Here is a 16,139-nt window from a genome sequence, read left to right on the forward strand (position 1 = left end):
CAGCCGATAAGCCTGCCCTCGCCGATGCGATGTGGCATCTAGTTGCAGAGCAGCAGCTGAAAACTGAAGACCTCGTCAAAGATTTCAGTGACAAGCATATTGTTCTTGATGGTGGAGCACTGCTTCAGCGAATTCCTTGGGAAAAAAACTCAACTTATGATAGTATCTGCCAGAAGTACGTTGCACGGAAATACGGGGCGCAATGGACGTCGGTGGTTTTCGACGGATACGACCAAGCACCTTCAATCAAAGACATCACCCATTTGAGACGGAAAGGAAAACGATCGTGCCCGCAGATCAATTTTAGCAGGAATATGCTCTGTTCTACAAAGAAAGAAGTGTTCCTAAGCAACTTCAAGAATAAGCAAGCAATCATAGCCATGACCAGTGAGTACCTGACCAAAGCTGTGTGACCAAAGAAGGGGCCGCTGATCTTCTCATTGTTCTAACCGCAGTTCGATCTGCTTCTCTTATGCCTACTGTCCTGGTTGGAGACGACACAGATCTGCTTATACTCCTCTGTTATCACGCACAGACAGATAACCAAGCGATCTACTTTTACTCTGAACCTCGAGCTGAAATCTCAAAGAATAGAATTTGGGATATAAATCCTACGAAACTCAAACTTGGATCTCGTATATGCAGCACAATCCTGTATGTCCACGCCTTCCTTGGGTGCAATTCAACTTTTCGGTCTATGGCATTGGGAAGTCAGTGGGACTACAGCTTCTGATAAAAAAACAACGAGTTTTACGAGTCTACTAAAATTCTTGTAGATCCACGATCCACCTAGCACAACATTTTAGCAGCTGAGAAAATAGAAATGATGCTTTTATTTATGTTCCGAGGCTGAATTTAACCCACGATCAGATACGTTATAGCAGACTCATCGAGAAAGTTACAGCATCTTCTTTTTATGTTTAGTCTAAAGTTCTCCCTCCCACCAGTGATGCTTGCAGCTTCCACTCATTTCGAGTTTATTTGCAAGTTGAATCGTGGAAAACCCTGGGATGTAATCTTGACCCTGGCCAGTTCGGTTGGGTAATTCAGAATGGATTATATTGCCCTATTTTTGGTGAACTCCCCGCTGCCCCCAACTCTCTCCTTGCAGTTTTTTGCTGTAACTGCAAAACTGACTGCTTAAATATGCGATGCACTTGCAAAAGAAATGGCATGAAATGCACCTGGGCCTGTGGAGCTTGCAAGGGAACAAGTTGTGCGAACTGTGTTACAACTGAGTTTCTCGGAGTTGATGATCTCGAAGATAACGAAGATCTATGAATATTGATGTTTCGTTTTTTTTATCACATTTGTATAATATATAACTGAAAAAGTTGAGAATGCTTTAATTGTTAATTAAACCCTCAAAATGGGTGGTAGTTGTCATTCTACATTTTAAGACCTGTTTGTTTCAGATTCAGCGTGGTTTAACACTAGATGAGAAAATTCACCCTCCTCCCGAATACTTCCCCTTTAAATGCTGATAACCGTTGTTTATCCTTGCAGTTAGAGATCACTTTCAGATTCAGCGTACTTTATTACCCCTGAATGCATATTGTTTTTTGTGGTTCTACGCATTTCTGCAAAAGACATTTTTCTCCTCCTCGTTATTTACCTCAACCCCAAAAAAACGTATTTGTGAAACAGGTAGATCAGCAAACTTTGCTTATTTGGAATCAGCACATTTTTCTGAGTCGGGTGGTCAAAGAATCATTTCTATTTCAATTTGTTCCGGGTTAGGCCCTTTTTTCACACACTTCCTGGACTATGACATTTTCACATCAAACAGTTCGTGGTAACGAACGATGTAAAGAGTAAGAAGTGGTGCGGCTAAATAGTAACCGAAATATTGAAAAACAGAGTCTTGATAACAATGGATACATCAAAAGAATCGAATTTTGATGCTTATTCAGATTATATAAAATTCTTCATGTTTAATGTCACTCATCAAAAGTTACAAGCCTGAAAATGAGGGGAAACAGCCCCAAAATATCAAGCAACCTCGATGAAAATCATGCCATCAGGTTTAGCAAATCTGAAAACTCTACCAAGCTCCTATATCAAAAAATGGAGAATTTTGTATTTTTTGTTAAGCAAGATCACGGATGTGTGTTTATTTGTTCTTTTTTTCCCCTGGGGATGATCGTATTGAGCTAGTGATCCTAGAAGATTGGGAGAGGGCTCATTTGATTGGAAATCAAAATTTCTGGTACCCTTTATAAGCGACTAAAAATATTGAAGGCTAGCTAGCCTCCCTCCCACGCCTCTTTTTTCCCAAAGTCTTCCAAACAAAATTTCAAAATGGGCATTTTGTTCAAGATAGTCGAAAGACCTAATAACTATGTTTTTGAGAATTAATGGATTCCCTACAGCTCTCGGGGGAAGGGTTCTAAGCTATCAGCTTTGTCAATTGTTTACATTTAGTGTTGGCTATTTGGAAGCATACGGAAATTTTTCGGAGGGGATTACATGGGATGATCTTTTCATAAGAAATGTTTTGTAGGGGAAAGGAATTTTCTAAGGAGGGGGAGCTTGATTTCCCGGAAATATTTAAAAAATGATCAGAAATTAAATAATAAACAAGTTTTTCAACTAAAAATAAGGAACAATCTTAAAACATAAAAAGAACAGAAATAAACACGTATATGAGGGGGTCCCCCCCCCCGCTCAATGCCTCACTCTTTACACTAAAGGTTTTTAGAACTTTTAAAAAAGCTTATTATTCTAATTAAATCATTGTTCATTCCTAAATAATTGGAACAAGAAGTCAAACTTTAGCGCAAAGAGCGAGGTATTGAGGAGAGGGCAACCCCCCTCATATACTTTTATATACCGCCCTCAACTTTTTTTCGTTTTAAGTTTTAATGTTACTCCTTATTTTCAGTTGAAAGTTCAGTTGATTCAGTTGAATTACAATAAGTTAGATACCAAGCTACAAGAAGAGGTTTGCCCTCGGTTATGTATTTTTCATCATCTCGTGCAATAATTTTGATTTGCATTGCTGTTTTTTTTTACTGTGTGTTTTCTTTTGTTTTTGTTACTCCATTTTATTACCGTGTTAGTGGGTCAGAAATAAACTATTATTATTATTATAAAATAAAATTCGATTTTAAAAAACTGAGATTTACAGAGTAAACATTTTCTATTTACTGTCATTAATTTCTAAGGAAGGCAGCTTTTATTTAGATTGGTGGCAGGCCTCTTGCTAATAGTAATTATATCTTGTTAGCACATGGATTGTAGGTCCTCTCCTGTGTACATGGCAAATTCAAATATCTTTTAAGTTGTCACCGAATGTAAATATTCTTAACATCCGCTGACAATCGTGAGGGTGTGTTCACAAACTGGATGCTGCAATGTGGTGCTGTAGTGCTATGGTTTGGAATGTGGGATTGCAAATTTTGGTGTTCAACAGTTGGTAATTCAATGGTTAAGTTTCAGAAACCAGTTTTATAAACTTATTTTATTCCATTGATAATTCAAGGATCTGGATCTTGTTCAGACCACAGGCCTTGTTTCAAGGATCTGGTTTTGTTAGTGAAAAGGCTTGAACTTATAAATCAGATATATTTAATAAGTATTAGTTACTTTATATAGTTTCTATTGCTAAACATCCTTATATTTTATAGCTTATATAGTATTCATTTTTATATAAGCCTATTATGCGGTTATACTATATAAGCAATTTTATTATGTCTAAGCGTATTTTTATATTATGTCTAATTATAGCCTATATTTTTTGTTGTCTACATTCATGTCTATATTTACATTATGTGTCTTTATATGTTTATATTCATATTATATCTTGTTTATATAATAATTCTATGTTTCTATTACATAAACAATTATATAGTTAATATTACTCATCCCAACTACATTTCTTTGAAGTTTCTTGTTATCCCTTTTGAATCGTATATTTGAGCTGTCAATAAAACCGGAGATCTCACCTCTCAGCATACCATCAATTTAACAATACAGGATTTACTTCAAAAAGATAGAATCCATTTTATTATTGTTCCATCACTCTTTCCCCCTTTTTGGTGAAAAGATATAAATCAGTAATATCTCTTTCCTTCTTTCATTAATTTCTGTCGTATTATTTTAAGAAATGAAGCAGAAAACATAGTGAAAAGAAACTTGATGAACTTTTTTCCAATACTTGACAGAATTTATTTTCTCTGCCGAGATGTATAACGTACCCCGGTCCTAAAAAGGACATATATAAGAAATTCTAGATGTTTTATTGGATAGTCGTTAAGAATGTACTCACCTTTGTGCTTAAAAATCTATTTCGTTGGGGGATTGTGGATCCAAACTTTCAAAAATTAGGGAGGGACTGCTTATTTATTTTTCTCGACATATTCATATAAAAAAGCAAAAACCACAAAATTAAAATTCAACCAAGCCAATGTACTCCCCCCTCCCATTATCCATTACTAGATGGGGTAAAGCTTTGGGAGGGGGTTGACGGAAAACGTAAGAAATACTTGAAACTGTAAAATAATTCAGAATGTATAATGTATTTGGTTTCAAGAAGGGGGCGTTTCAAGAAATTTCCTAATAAATATATTTACAATTTACAGTCTAATTTTTTTTTATTAGTAATATTTAAGTTTACATGTTACAGGCAGTAGATTTGAATCCAGTTTTCAGACGTTCAATAACAGTTTTCCAAATAAAAAAAGGAATCCGCTAAACATTTCAATAAAATTAATTTTACTGACCCTAATTCTAAAGCTGCCTATTAAAAAAACAGTGTCTGCAAATTGTAAAAGCTTCAGCTTTTATCGTTTTTTTTGTTGTTGTAATGGTTCAGTGTTTGTATAACCATAAACTGAGAGAAATTCGTTTCCCTGCTCCAAAATGTGCTCCAGATAATTGACGAATTTTGTGATACGGTATTTGAAGTTTTGTATGCAGTAATGCTCGATGAAAAAAAAACCCTACTAATTCTGATAATTATTTATGTTAAGAATACATAGCTAATAGATACTTCAACTATTATGCAAGGGTTCTGAAAAGCCACACCCATTTCGTTTCTAAAATAAATCATAAATAGGCCCGAATCTGTTTTGAATTCAAGCTGGGGTTTGAGAAAAACTGATGAAAACAATAATGTTTGCGGTCAACATTGATCACGCCGGCGGCGCAACGCCGACATCTCACTGGTGGCGGCACAGAGAAATCATCGGCGACGCGCCATACTGCTATTTTTGGCCCTGCCGCCACCGGTCTTCCCTTATCGGCATGGTGCCGGAGTCTATTTACATATATTTAGCAGCCCTATTCAAGAATAAAAAGAGAAAAAGAAACAAAATTCCGCAACTATAAATGAACTTTAAATTGTAATAGAGAAGTTGAAAACTCAGGCCTCATCACTTTTACAGTCAATCCGCAGCTAAAAGTGTCATCTAGCGGGAAATGCAAAATCTTGCAGGCATACTTAAGTGCATTCGTTTTCATTTGCGTCTAGGGGAGGGGAACACACTAGCAGTCTTGTAGTCCCAGAATATCCTTGTCCTAAGTTCAGATACATTGGATTTCAACAAGTCTTTTAAAAATTTGAGTGGGATTCTCAAAATGAGAATTTTTCATGAAATCCTATACATTTTCCTTTAGCGGGACAGACTAAATTATTTTTGTGGTTTTCCATAGGCACCCTAAAAAACCATAAAAATCGTAAGAACCTTATACGATATCTTGAAAAAAAAAAAAAATCCAAGTTAAAACAGTGACAAAATCTATAAAGGGTTTGTCAAAATCCTACGCTTCTGAACTGAGCATTATATATATTCTTTACATCGTTAGAAGGTTATTTATGACTTTACGGTCTATAAATTTTTTACTGCTTTCTTCGCCGAAGAAGGTGGGAATTATCACAGAGAACCTTTCAGAGCTGAGCAATAGTGAAGTAATAAAAGTTTGCCTTCTTCGCCTTCATTTGCCTTCAGGCGTGTAAATCACTGAGGAGTAAGAGCAGTAGCCTGGAACACAATATTTAACTCTTCCACTCCGCAAGGAGTGTTTAAGGTGCTGAACAAAACGGAAATGATTATTTTTGATGATAAATTAAACCAGTTCTGTTGCCTTATCGCGTAATGTTAGGTTTCTTTCTTAAGATGGGTTTAGATAAGTTTCCTTGTTAAGTACAACATTCCTTGTTGCACTTTCAAAAGTGCAAATGCAAGGTTGTATCACCTTTTATTGGAATTTCTCTTAATTTTTGGTGTGAAGTAGCGGGAATTTTGAAATCCCACCTCCTAAGACTTTCTAAATTTAAGCCACTTCTTCTGTGCTTGAACTATCAGAAGGTTTAAAGATGTTTCTAATATAGGATTTATTACGGTTGTTTATTGTAATATTTAGAACTTATTGCAGTACTAAACCACCTGAGCCAAAAGACCCTCGCACGCAGTTCCTTCCCCACAATATTCCTAGAACTTCCTTCTTTTCCTCCTTCCACGAAGCTCCCTTTTCTAATCCATTCTTATGAACTCTTACCAACACATTTGAGAATATCCTACTTTTTTATTTGGCCTACGAGGTATTTCCAAAAAGTGTAATTTTTGTTAACCAATCATTCTTCATCCATGACAAAGAAAGTTGGCGTTGAGATTTTTTTCGACACTGTCACCAATTAACGCTCTTACAAGTTACCAATATTCTTCGGTCATGACCAGTGTTACCATATTGGCTTATTTTCCGTAAAAGTGGCTTATTTTGATGGCGACTGGCGGGAAAATTTTTACAATTAACCGCTGGCTTAAAACTTGGCTTATTTTATCGTGATCTGGCTAAGTTTTGGGCGTGAACTACATTTTCAGGAAGAAATTGTTTTCTTCAGCAACCCGTAGTTCATTTGAATCCAGTACTTTTCACGTCACAAGACGAACCTCTTTATTTAAATTGCATTGTTTACATTGTTGACCAGTCATACCTTGAACTCGCCACAGACTTCTGCATCGCTATAGAATGACCACTGTGAATGACCAATGGCTAGTGACCACTCTAAGAGACATAAATTCAGATCAAAGCTGGCCAAATTTGATTGACAAGATTATTTTGAGCAAATTTTTATTTTACCTTGCGTGAGTGGATGAGGGTGGCCAAAATCTTCTTGGACCAAGGAAAAATGTTTACAGCCCCACGGCAAACATCAGAAGGAATGATAAGTCTTAATGCAAAAGGAGTATAATGCTAGAATCATTTTTGAAAAGTAAATACTCGATTTACCACGAAATATTTCTCTAAAGGAAATAAGATCAATATAAAAAAAAATCTAATTTACTTCCTTCTATTCGTCATAGGAGGTATTTAGACTAGGATAGTGCATTTTAGAAATCATGGTCAAAGTCGCATACTTCTGAAGTAATCCCAAATTATAAAAATGTAAAATTTCACCAATCACACTTTTCCAACTTTCAGAGGCTTCGGAGTCTACCGTCATAGTGGGAGTTTGGAAAGTTTTCGGACATGCTAATGTACACACTTTGCTAAAAGTTGTGGCGTAAAAATCCATTTTTTAAAGGTTTGTTGCTCCTTATTTTTTCTTTCTATTAGCGTATACATATAAAAAGATTTGATTTCCTGTAACAAAATGAGATTCAGAGTATTATTGAGCTATTATATTATTTTTAATACCATCTGGAACGAAAACAAAAACTAGTAAATTTTTAGTGGCTAGATTTTCTCTGCTAATTTTTTAATTGCAGGCTCGCACAGCGCGCTTCAAGGCCATTGACGCACAACTAACTTCACTGTTATGTAACTAACCTTCTTTACATCTCCCCCTCCCCTCCCCTGTAGGCTAAGGTTTACTAGTCTTTTACTAAACGCTTGAATGCAACAAATATTGCCAGTTTATATCTGCAAGTGTTTTTTGTTTACTAATTGTCGTTTATAACTTTTGAACTAAGAATATTTACTGTGAAAGTAATGCATATTGATTGAGGTATCATTCTTAAGGTATTGTAAAAATAACCGTTTATCGGATTCCCATTGGTATCGGATTCCATATGGAGCCTTCATTCTAGAAGTATTGGAGAAATAAGTCAAAGTTTAGTGCAAAGAGCGGGAGTTTGTAAGGGGAGGGGAGCCCTCTCAAATACAATATCATTTAATGGGTTTTAATTTTCCATGTGGGTCTTAGTTTCTATTTGAAAAAAAAAACTTTTTTTAGTTTAATTTATGTCCGTTTCTAATTTCAGATAAACAGCATTCTTTTTACCAAAGGGTAAGTTTAGCACAACGATGCTTAGTTTTGCATAAAGAAATAAATAAATTTGTTTGCTATTTCAACATAAAGTAAAATTGCCCTAAATAAACTATCGTTTTTGCAAAAAGAGAAGGTTTTCATTCTATCAGCAGTCATATTGCATGTTTAAAAGAGAAGGTTTTCAGTCCATCAGCAGCCGTATTGCATGCTTAAAAGAGAAGGTTTTCATTCCATCAGCAGCCATACTGCATGCTTAAAAGACAAGGTTTTCGTTCCATCAGCAGCCATGCTGGATGCTTAAAAGACAAGGTTTTTATTCCATCAGCAGCCATGTTGCATGCTTAAAAGACATGGTTTTTGTTCCATCAGCAGCCATGCTGGATGCTTAAGAGAAAAGGTTTTTATTCCATCAGCAGCCATATTGCATGCTTAAAAGACAAGGTTTTCGTTGCATCAGCGGCCATGCTGGATGCTTAAAAGAGAAGGTTTTTATTCCATCCTCAGCCATACTGCATGCTTCATCCCATATTCATTCATATATAGTCAAATTGAACAGTTCGTGATGACGAACTGTAAATAAGGAGCGACACGCTCAAAAGTAACCGAAACTCTAAAAAACAAAATTTTGATACCAATATATACATCAAAAGAATTGTTATTTTATGCTTATTTTAAATATATAAGTTTTATCAAGTTTAATTTAACCCATCAAAAGTCACGAGCCTGAGAAAATTCACCTTATTTTCGAAAAAATGGAGAAACACCCCCTTAAAGTCATAGAATCTTATTGAAAATTACACCATCAGATTCAGCGTATCTGATAACCCTCCTGCAGAGGTTTCAAGCTCTTATCTACAAAAAGGTGGAACTTTGTATTTTTTGCCAGAACAAAGATCACAGATGCGCGTTAATTTGTTTTTTTGTTGTTGTTTTTTCATGGGTACTAGGTATGTCACGAGATGACTCATTCGAACAAAAATTAAAAACTCTAGTGCCTTTTCTAAGTGACCACAAAATTGGAGGGCAACCAGGCCCCCTCCCACGTTCATTTTTTCTCAAAGTCATTGGATCAAAATTTCGAGATAGCCATTGTGTTCAGCATAGTCGAAAAATTTAGTAACTATGTCTTTAAGGACGACTTAATCCCCCACAAACGCCAGGGGAAGGGCTGCAAGTTATGAACTTCGCCCATTGTTTTCATATAGTATTGGTTATTGGGAAGTATACTGACGTTTTCAGGGCGGATTTAGTTCTGGTGAGGGGAGGGGTTGGAGGGAGAAGATTACGTGGGAGGATCTTTCCACGGAGGAATTTTTCATGGGGAAGAGAATTTCCATGAAGAAGACACTTGATTTTCCAGCATTATTTAAAAAAAAAACAGTCTGAAATTGAATAATTTTTTTTTTCAAATGAAAGTAAGAAGCAACATTAAAACTTAAAATGAACAGAAAATATTACGTGCATAAGGGGGGGGGTGCCTCTACTCAATACCTCCCTCTTACGCTAAAGTTTTTTTTAACTTTTAAAAGAGGTTATTACTTTAATTAAACCTCCTTTGTGATTCAGGATTCATTCCTAAATAAATGAAAAAAAAAAAAAAATCAAACTTAGGTATTATAAGGTTATTATTAGTTAAAAAAGTAAAACTAATAGGTAAATTTCGTTTTAATCATTCATGTACGGTGAGCCGGATTCAAAACCTGCATTAATTCAAAAACGTTCAGAAATTAAACAACAAAAAGCAAGTTTTTTTAATTGAAAGTAAGAAGCGACATTAAAACTTAAAACAAACAGAAATTATTCCGTCTATGAAAGGGGCTGTCCCATCCATAACGCCCCGCTCCTTACGCTAAAGTTTGACTTTTTCTCTTAACTCTACTTTTTAAAACAATAAAAAACTTTAGCGTAAAGGGCGGGGCGTTGATAAGGAGACAGCCCCTATTATACACGGAATAATTCCTGTTCGTTCTAAGTTTTTATGTCACTCCTTACTTTCAGTTTAAAAAAAACTTGTTTCTCTCACTTAATTTTACGAGAGGACAGAGGTTAATATTCAACTCAATCTATATTAATCTGACCGTTCATCCAAACCCTCTGAAGGGACTCTCATGGAAACTTTTGAAAATGGGGACTATAAGCAATTTTCGAGGCTTTAGGTACCCTCCTTCCCTATGAAAGGATCCTATGGCCTCCCCCCTCCCCAATAGCATGCGAACAACAATCCCATAATCTGCTACTATGAGTCTTATAGGATAAATGGTCTATAATAACGGTAGATTTCCTTTTTTATGAAAACAAAATCCTTTGTAACTTCATGGAAAAAAATTGAAATTTTACTATTTTGTACTAAAACTTCATTTTTCAAGGTTTCGGGAGCCCTCTTCCCTAATTACAAAAATATCGGCTGACCCTCTTTCCCAATAGCTAACACACGACTTTACACTAATAATATGACTATGAAGCCTCAAATAAATCCCCTTGGTCAAATGACGCTTAAAAGTAATTGTCAATATGAACCGTAGACTATAATTTCCATGTACTTTGCTTGTTAGCATGTATGTTTTTGCGTTATCCCTTATATTCCATCCATTTTTGCTGCAGACTTATACGTCATCAAGTATTTCGTGGTAACAAACAATAGGCTAAGTAAGGAACTATAGGTTGCCCAAAAGCAACCGAATCTCTAATAGACCAAAAGAATTGGCTTTTTTGCTGATTTTAAATACATAAAATGCATTAATATTGCTGTTACCCATCAAAAGCTACGAGCCAGAGAAAATTCGCCCAATTTTCAAAAAAAGGGGAGACACCCCTAAAATATCTACAAATTGTAATAAAATTTGTGACATCAGATTCAGCTTATCAGAGATGTTTCAACTTACTGTCTATTTTTCAAGTTCCCATCTGCAGAAATGTGGAATTTTGAACTTATTGCCAGAACAAAGACCACGGATGCTTGTTTATTTGTTTTTTGTTTTTCCCAAGGGTAGTCGTACCAAACCAATAGTCCTGGAAGATCGGGAGAGGGCTCATTCAAACAGAAATTAAAAGTTCCAGTGCCTTTTTACAGTGACCAAAAAGATTAGAAGGCAACTAGATCCCCTCCCATGTCCCTTTTCGCCCAAAGTCATCCGATCAACATTTTGAGACAGCCATTTTGTTCAGCATGGTTGTTAAGTCCAATAGCTCTGTCTGACAAGACCCCCCCCCCCCAATGCCCCTTGGGAAAAGGCTCGAAGTTATGAAATCTGCCAATTGTTTACGTTTAGTATTTGTTATTTGGAATTATACATATATTTTTTGATTGGGGGGGGATTTTCCATAGGGACAATTTTTTATGGGAAGTGAGATATTTGGGGGTAAAATTTCAAGTATAAATTCACACAGAGAAGAATTCCTATACAAAATTCTTTTTATTTGTCTTACTTTCTCTTTGGTGACTCAATTTTATACGGTGAGATGCTTTTATGCTAGAGATGAAAATTTTCCGCAAAGTCGGCATTATCTGAGGGATTTTTGTGCGAGAAAACATCCATGGGAGAATTTTCCGCGGTAGAATTTCTCTACGGGACAGTTTTCTGAAGAAAACTATCCTTGGGGAGGGGGGGGCGTGAGGGGTCTTTGAAAAATTTTCCATTGGAGTAGGTAATTTCTGGCATGATTTGAAACACGACCAGAAATTAAATGAAAAACGAGCATTTTTTAAAATGAAATTAAGATAAGGAGAACTTTCCAGGCGGAATTGTCCCAGGAAATTTTCCGAGAGGAATTATCAGTGAGGTTGGAATTGTCCGGGGATATTTCCTGGGGGGGGGATTTTATGCCGGGGGAACTTACCATGAACAGATTTTCTGCGAAGGGGAATTTTCCCATATAGGGGGTGGTGGATTTCCTGGTACTATTTGGAAAATGGTCATAAATTAAATATAAAAGATCAAGTTTTATCAACTAAAAGTAAGAAGCAACATTACAACTTAAAACGAACAGAGATTATTCCGTATATGAGAAGCTTTTTAAACACTTAAAAACTTTAGGGTGAAGAGCAAGGTATTGAAAATGGGGAGCCCTCCTTACATACGGAATAATTTCTGTTCGGTTGAAGTTTTAATGTTGCTGCTTACTTTCAGTTGAAACATCTTGTTCTTTTTGTATAACGATTATTTTATAAATTTTTAATAACGGTTCAATGGGCATGTTGAATCGTTTCTAATAAGCCGTTAAAAAACGCTGAATTGAAACCTTTTCTTAACCTTTTTTTCGAAATCGTTTTTTTTAATGGAAATAACCGAGAAACAGATCATATTTAAAATAATATTAAAATAACCAAGAGACAAACAAAATGGGGGCCATTAAAGAAAATATTTAATCTTCAATGCTTGACAGAACATTTCCAGGGAAATGAGCATAGAAGGTACGAATTATATTATTAATTAGGCATAGCCTTTTGAATGCTTTTTTGGCTTATAGAACTTGTTTTAGCTTATTTCTATACTGTCTAAATAAGTCAAACAAATTTTCACATTTCACCGGCTGTTTTGAATTAAAAAGACCACTTCTTTGTGAGCCAAGGGTCGGGAACAAATGCACAACCGCTTAGCTTCTGAGATAAACTGAAAATATATTTTTTTAATAATTCTAAATCGACTAGCTATCTCATGAATGTCACTTGGCTGCAGTTTGACCCTCTACGGGCCAAAATGGTTGTTTCACGCAATGAAACAACCTAAAATACCACTTCGTTTTGGCAGCATTGCCTTAGGCAACTAAGAAAGGACACTAGGACTTTCAATTTACTTTGGGAAAAGCCCTCTCAACCCAGGGGAAAAGATGAAGAAGAAAAAATAAGCAATAAACACACGTCCGGGACCAATCGTGTCAAAAACTTACAAAATTTTCTATTTTCAAACAATTCATGGTAACAAACTGTAAGTAAGGAGCGACCCGGCTCAATAATAACCGACACTCTAAAAAACAGGATTTTGATACCAATAGATACATCAAAAGAATCAAATTTTAATACTGATTTCAAATATATAATATTCATTATGTTTAGTCATACCCATCAAAAGTTAAGCACCTGAGAAAATTTGGCTGATTTTCGAAAAAAGGAGGAAATACCCCCTAATAGCTATAGAACCTTGCTGAAAATCATACCATCAGATTTAGCGTATCAGAGAACCCTACTGTAGAGATTTTAAGCTACTATCTGCAAAAATTGGGAATTTTGTATTTTTTGCCAGAAGAAAGATCACGGATGCGTGTTTATTTGTTTTTTTCCCCTGGGGTGATCGTATCGACCCAGTGGTCCTAGAATATCATAGGAGGGCTCATTCGAACGGAAATTAAAAGTTTTAGTGCCCTTTTTAAGGGACAAAAAAATGGAGGGCAACTAGGCCCCCTCCCACGCTAATTTTTTTTCCCAAAGTCACACGATCAAAATTTTGAGATAGCATTTTGTTCAGGATGGTTGAAAATATAATAAATATGTCTTTTATTATGATTTAGTCCCCAAAGTCCCAGGGGGGAGGGCTGAAAGCTATGAACTTTGCCCAATATTTACATATAGTATTGGTTGTTGGGAAATACACAGACGTTTTCATGGGGGATTTTTTTCTTGTAGTGGAGGGAGGGGTCGGGGGTTATGTGGGAGGATCTTTGCATGGAGGATGTTTTCATGAGGGAAAGGACATTGCTATGAATGGGGCGCTGGATTTCCCAGCATTATTTGAAAAAAAAAATCAGAAATTAAATAAAAAAATAAAAAAATTTTTAAACTGAAAGTAAGGAGCAACATCAAAACTTAAAACGAACAGAAATTATTAAGTATATGATTTAGGTTCGCCCCTTAGTCAATACTTCGCTTTTTAAGCCAAATATATTTTAGTACTTTCATAAGAGCTATTAATTCTAATTAACGGCCTTTGTGATTAAGGGTCATTTTTAAAGAATTGGAACAAAATTCGAACTTTAGCGTAAAAAGTGAGGTATTGACTAGGAGGCGAACCCCCTAATAGACGTATTAGAAATATATGGATATAGAAGTTCGTTACGTAAGTTAATTCGTAAGTTACGTATATTTATTACTAACAAGAACGTTCGTAAATAAAATTAAACAACTTTCGAAAAAGCCATTTAACCAAATAAAAGTAAAATTAATATGCGTTTTTTTTATTATTATTCATGTACGGGGAGTCAAAATCAAAACCTCCATTAATTTGAAAACGTTCAAAATTAAATAAGAAAAACATGTTTTTTTTAAAACTGAAAGTAAGGAGCAACATTAGAACTTAAAACGAACAGAAATTATTCCGTATATGAAAGGGGCTGTCCCCTCCTCAACGCCTCGCTCTTTATGCTAAAGTTAGACTCTTTCTCACAACCCTATTTTTTAAAATAATAAAAACTTTAGCGTAAAGAGCAAGGCGATGAGGAGGGGACAGCCCCTGTCCTATACGGAATAATTTCTGTTCATTTTAAGTTTTTTGCTCCTTATTTTCAGTTAAAAAAAACTTGTGTTTTTTTTTAATTGGAAATAAGAGCCTAAGACTCCGTACCAGGGTTCTCTATTTTTGATATGCTGAACTTCATGATTTACTGTTAATTAAAGTTATCCTCCTTCATTTTTTTACTCTTTTTTAAAACAATAAAAAACTTTAGCGTAAAGAGCAAGGCGTTTAGGAGGGGACAGCCCCTTTTATATACGGAATAATTTTTGTTCATTTTAAGTTTTAATGTTGCTCCTTACTTTCAAATAAAAAAAACTTGTTTTTTATTTATTTAATTGTAAATAAGAACCTAAGACTCCGTACCAGGGTTCTCTATCTTTGATACGTTGAACTTCATGGTTTTCTGTTAATTAATGTTATCCTCCTTCTTGGAGCTATTTATACCTTTCTCGAAGATTCTATAAATTTTTCCTGGCTTGTTACTTTCGATGAATAATACCACACTTAAAAAATTCCTGGTATTATTTAAATAAACGACCAAACATTAAATAAAAAAATAAAAAATTTTTTAACTGAAAGTAAGGAACAACATCAAAACTTAAAACGAACAGAAATTATTAAGTATATGATTGGGTTTGCCCCCTAGTCAATACCTCGCTCTTTAAGCCAAAGATTTTTTAGTACTTTCATAATAGCTATTTATTATAATTAACGGCCTTTGTGATTAAGGGGTCATTTTTAAAGAATTGGAACAAACTTCGAACTTTAGCGTAAAAAGCGAGGTATTGACTAGGAGGCAAACCCCATAATATACGTATTAAAAATATATGGATATAGAAGTTCGTTACTTAAGTTAGTTCGTAAGTTACGTATATTTATTACTAATAAAAACGTTCGTAAATAAAATTAAACAACTTTCGAGAAAGCCATTTAACCAAATAAAAGTAAAATTAATATGCGTTTTTTTTTTATTATTATTGATGCACAGTGAGCCAAAATCAAAACCTCCATTAAATCAAGAACGTTCAAAAATAAAATAAAAAAACACGTTTTTTTTTAAACTGAAAGTAAGGAGCAACATTAAAACTTAAAACGAACAGAAATTATTCCGTATATGAAAGGGGCTGTCCCCTCTTCAACGCCTCGCCCCTTACGCTAAAGTTTGACTCTTTCTCACAACTCTATTTTTTAAAACAATAAAAAAATTAGCGTAAAGAGCAAGGCGTCAAGGAGGGGACAGCCCTTTTCATATACGGAATAATTTCTGTTCATTTTAAGTTTTTTGTTTCATACTTTCAGTTAAAAAAAAACTTGTTATTTAATTGTAAATAAGAGCCTAAGACTCCGTACCAGGGTTCTCTATCTTTGATAAGCTGAACTTCATGGTTTACTTTTAATTAAGGTTATCCTCCTTCTTTTTTTTATTCTTTTTTTTTAAATAATAAAAAACTTTAGCGTAAAGAGCAAGGCGTTTAGGA

Source organism: Artemia sp. Qi Xiang Cuo, chromosome 1 (genome assembly GCF_049724085.1).
Source record: "Artemia sp. Qi Xiang Cuo chromosome 1, ASM4972408v1, whole genome shotgun sequence".
Classification (NCBI taxonomy): Eukaryota; Metazoa; Arthropoda; class Branchiopoda; order Anostraca; family Artemiidae; genus Artemia; species Artemia sp. Qi Xiang Cuo.